Genomic DNA, 5,324 nt, shown 5'->3' with positions numbered 1-5,324 from the left:
AAGAGGCAACAACTTTACATAGAGAATAAATAAATTTATAAAATGAATACTTCATATCTAAAGAGAGAACTAATTGATATTACTAAGTACCTCCACCTGTCAGAGGATTTTATTAATAGCTTAGCTTTAAATAATCATTCTTTGGTAAAGATTACTTATTTAATTTTCACTGTTTGCTCAATGGTTAAGGATGATACAAAGCAGTAAAATATCACCTTAGGTGATGTCTGTCTGAAAAAATATCATCTTTGTAGTGAAAGATAATAGAGTGATGTTAGAAAGGAGAAATATGCTGACACAAAACTATGGTAGTTAAGACACCATTTTAGTGTGAAGTTGGATTTAAACACATAAATAACCTAGTTAGGTTTTCCATGTTCTTACATTAAAGTACATGTTAGAAATAAAGCTTTTATTCTAATAGCAGTTTTGCAGAACACAAAACTGCAGGCCTGGCGACTCCTGAAAGTGACTTTTGAAAAAGCAGAATTTTTCCATGACCAAGAATAATCCTGTAAACAGAGGAAATCCATGGGTAAAAACATCAAAAGTTTACAACATGTATTTGTTTATATAGGAACACATACAGATACCTCACAGCTTTGCTTTGGACGGAGAGATAGAGCTGATTGTGTGCTTATGTCACAAATACAGCTGAAATAAAGAAAACCTGTTTAATACCCATACAGCTTCTTTCCAGATCAAGATATTTGTTAATTCCATGAAAGGACACACTGAACTAATAATTTCATAGTTTTCATCAGCCATTTTGAGAAGAGCTGAGGAAACCAAAATATTAGCAAAATTGGATAGTAGGAGTAATAAACTAAAATGCTTTGACCCATTTTAGTCATGTCATTAAACACAGGATGGAAAAGTACTGAGAACACTGCAATGCCAGGGCATGTGAGGGCAGTACGATAGCTGCTACAGAATATAAATATCCATATGTACTTGACTGTCATGCAAGGCTTTTTTACTGTTCTTACACTGATGTAAATTAAATCTAGAATAATATTTGAAATAATGATTTTCACTACTATTTTTGGAGGAAATTCTGTTAAAAACTTCCATTTTGAAAGTTTGCCACCCTTTACCAACTTGGTCTGGGGGATTTTAGAGCTTCTATTCCAACCTTCATGCACACCCAAACACCATCCTGTGCACAGCTCACTTTTTGAAAGGTAATGCTTCAACTTGTATTTAAAAAAGGAAAGAATTTCCATCTCTTCCCTTAATTAGAAGAAAGTGAATTGCGTGAAAGCTGGACTATGGGTCTCTTCAAACATATCAGCTAGTTCCACTTTTCTCAGCTGCCAACCTGAATTTCTATAGAGAGGAAAAAATTTAATAAAGGCCATTTTTTTTGCCCATTCCTGACAATTGTCGTTTTTATTATTGAGAATGTCTAAATACAACCACCTTCTCCCAGCTGACATTTTGAAGGTAAAAAGTGATGTAACAGTATGTGCATGAATGGGGATATAAGCCATTACCTTCGTGTTCTTTGGTAGGAAGAGTCATTGCATACTTTAAATACAATACCTTAATATATACTTTTTAAAAAATCACCAAGAATTAAGGTTCAATGTGATCTCTAAGTGCAATCTTTGAATGAAATTCACCAAAGCATAAAGGTTATTTGTGTAACATAACAAATTTCCTTAGCAACCAGTTCAACATAGAATGATCACAAATCTCACCAAGTTTGCTTAGTACCCTTCAACATTCAGTTTTCCAATGTGAAGCCCACATACATTGAAACTCCCTCAGCTTCTCGGAAATGCTCTTCCACACTTTAAATTGTTGCAAGATTATTTTGCTAGGTTTTTTTTAATGGACTAGTTACAAATATGGTCACCATTAACAACACCGTTCAGCCAGATGCTCAGTTACTGCAGTAGCAAGGTTGCCTCTCTCTAGAGTACAGACATGTAGACACATGTAACAAACTTTTGTATCAAATACAACTTTGGAATTAGGGTCAAATGAAGTAAACTGAAACATTAATAAAAACAAATTTTTTTTTCTTAGTAACTCAAAAATAAAGGAGCAATCAAACTGATTTGAGATTCATCTTTCACAGAAATAAGTATCTGGCAGCATTTGGTTTGTCTTGAATGCCAGATTTTGCAACACACTGAATCTTTTCCATAGAAAAATTAGCATAAAAATTAATCAGATGTTGCTGAGACACCAATTATGAAAAGTCGTGTGCTCGTGGGTACATGCACACACACACACAGACTTTAATCTCTACCCTTAGCACTGGCTTGAATTTTTGGCACATCAGAAATCAAAAGTAAGGTTTCTTTGTTTCAGCAGGCGTTTTATATTTATATTCAAACTAAAGCACAGTGGATAAATTAACGCCTCATAGTCAATCCAGTGTTCAATTCTATGTTCGCTTCATCCAGTTTTTCAATAGAAAAAAGTGGAGCACAGATTTTAAGTGTACCTTTGCACCTTTACTCTTTTCATTTTAGAACAACAGGGGATCAAATAATTCATCAAGGTTTCAGTGCTCAAACCCAATCAGATACCATAAAACTTAATTACAGGTCAGTCTCATTCTCTTTCAATTTAATTTTATGTCAGCTTAATATTTCAGGCAGAAGCAACAAATTCTTCATGCTGTGCCAGCGTCTACTGACCCCACAATTTGAGGAACTGATATGCAAGGATTGCTGCAAGCTTCACTATGGGATTTAGGTCAGGATTCACAAAATGATGAATCGTTGTCAGAAATGAAAACTCAGATCACCCAACTCTTGATCTGTTGATTTTAGCAAATGTCCCATGCCTCTTTTTTCCCAGCATCACACATATTTATGCTACTATGTTTGAATACCTGTCTCTCATAATATGCAGATACACTTCCCAGAAAGCAAAGCTACAAACTACTGGCACAAGTGAGGAGGCTTGTTAACATAGCTCAAGTTCATCTGCTTCACCAGGGGCAGTTCCTGGTTCAGACTTCACCACTGACATCAGTGTCATGCACTGAGTTATATGTCAGTAGTGAGTAAGAAAGACTAAACCATGCCACCACTGCTCTTGTGCAATGTTGCTCACCATGGGCTTTGCCATCCTAAATAAGTATGGTCTCTGTTCATTTTTCTGATCTTAGGGTAAGAAGCTTTGATTTCAAATTCAAGTGAATTGTTAATTAAGGAAAATAAAACATGTATGTTTCTTCTACCTATTGATCTAAAAATGTACATCACACCTGCATCCGGAGCAGCTGATTTGTTCTGAAAGCTGAGAAATTGGTAGTTGTTCCAACACACTCCAAGGGCAGCTTCAGAGGCATGAGCAAGCTGCCGAGAGCATCACATTTCTGGTCTCAGTGGTCTTTTTCACTGTACCGTAGCCTTTAAAATCAGGCCATTTATATTCACAGCTTAGAGGCCCAGGACTGGAGTCTGAGGATGTCTGTATTTCACTGGTGAGCTGTAGTTCTTAGGGGGCACCAAGGTATAATCTTTGAAAGCTTTAGGCTTTCAGTAGCTGTTTAGACTGCTTTCAGAAGCACCTCATCTGCTTTCAGTAAAGGAGAGAGATTTGCCTTCACCTCCCCAAAATAAACATATCCTAGAGAAGGCCATAGTGGCACAACCATACAGAGTCTTCACTTGCTGATTCTTTATGTTTGCCCCCTTTTTATTCTGTCTTCTCTAGTCTGTCCCTTTCTCATATTTATCCCCATACCTCTGGTTCATCATCACTGGCCATTACCTTCTTTAAAATGAAAGGTTTATAATTGTTCATTACTGCATTTTTTTAACCTACAGAATTCTTTTTGCTGTTTGGGGTCAAGTTACAGTATTTCAATGCTATTCTATTGATGGAGCACAGGCCAATTTTCAAAAAGATGTTTAAAAACATCTCTCCATATTCCAAATTTTAAGCACGAAATAAATACAAACACAAAGAGAGGGATTTTTGTTTGGTTTGGTGCTATTTGAAACATGATCAAAGTAATTCCCATTGCATTTCTCATAAAAAGTGGAATTGGTGAAACTGTACAGAAAAATTCATCTGAGACTCTCACTAAGCATGAAAAATTTCATCCCAGTTTTTCAGAGCCTGACAGCTCTAAATAACTACTAACAACATACAGTCAGACAAAGGGCTGGGCAGCCTTAACAACAGGCAGCCCTAGCTATAACCACATATTTTTCATCAGGGAAGGGATTAGACATTTATTATAATGCCTTGAAAGAAACAAAGCTGAAGGCCGAGGAGTGACCTTCCACACCTCCAGTCCCTACGTACCTCAACAGGGGAGGTGGAGAGAGAACTGAAAAACAACCTTTTCACAAACTGGAGAAAGGGAAGAGGGAACCCCATGTGCACCCTGCCCCTATACCCATGCAGACAAGAGGGAAAGCAGGTCCCTTTGCAGAGCTATCCCATGAGCCCATACACACAGATCCAGTTGAATCCACTTCAAAATCAATTTTGTGCCAGTCAGGGGCAAATGATGGGCATGTACAATGGCACAGAGCAGAACCAGACAGCACGGGCTCTGTGGCTGTCAATAAAACCACCCTGCTATAGCAAGTTCCCTTCAAGCATCTGACCTGCAGGTCCTCACATGAGTCATATGAAATGTTTTCCCTTCCCTGCAGTTGCCATTCCTGGTCCATACCCAGCTCTCGCATCACAAGTCATCAAATACCTGCTCAAGCAGCAAATAGCACACACTCTACAGGTCTTTAAATTATTAATTGCCAGGAGATATCTGATAATTATTATACTGTGGAAAAGTACATGTTATGCAGAAGACAATGAGATTAGCTTCTGAAAAAAACACTAATCCAGGATTTATGAGTAATCACTTAGATTGCAATACTATCCTCAAGATGTTCTCTCCCATGCACAACCCTTTAGCTGGGGACTAGCAAAGGGTCATCAAACTCCACTGCCACCACTGCCTCCTGCCCAGGGCTCACACTGGCTTGTTTGTCCAATCTGATCTGCTCCAACCAGCAGGTCCATGTTGACTGGCAGTGGTCAGCACAGAGCTATAGCAAACACAAGCAGCATTTCCTATAGGGTCTTTACACTTTTTTGAGCAAAGAGCATTTCCTCACACTCTTCCCCTGGGTCTGTTTGATACACGTCTCTGAACCTGAGCAACAGAGGTACGAGTTTAATGCCACGTGGTGCATAAGTTCTTCAAGCTAGCAGAAGTTGGGTATGCAAAGGGAGACAATGGAAAAGGAATATGTGCATGGGCAGTAACTACAGTATCACTACTGATATGATAACTTGCAAGTCACCACAAGTTGTGTTTTTAAGCTTGAGACAGAAACAAC

The 5,324-nt window shown here is 38.1% G+C and overlaps 1 protein-coding gene across 1 annotated transcript in view; it reads left to right on the top strand.

Annotated features, from left to right (window-relative positions):
* PDZK1 (PDZ domain containing 1) overlaps positions 1-5,324 on the top strand; it is a 338,251-nt gene that overhangs the window by 8,021 nt on the left and 324,906 nt on the right. The gene's annotated exons all lie outside the window — the stretch shown is intronic.

Source organism: Pezoporus flaviventris, unplaced genomic scaffold, assembly GCF_033815535.1.
Source record: "Pezoporus flaviventris isolate CSIRO_AGI_PZ_B2104156 unplaced genomic scaffold, CSIRO_AGI_Pfla_v1 ptg000015l, whole genome shotgun sequence".
In the NCBI taxonomy this organism is placed as follows: domain Eukaryota; kingdom Metazoa; phylum Chordata; class Aves; order Psittaciformes; family Psittacidae; genus Pezoporus; species Pezoporus flaviventris.
The sequence above is the reverse complement of the archived record's forward strand: the minus strand, read 5'-3'. Positions and strand labels throughout refer to the sequence as shown.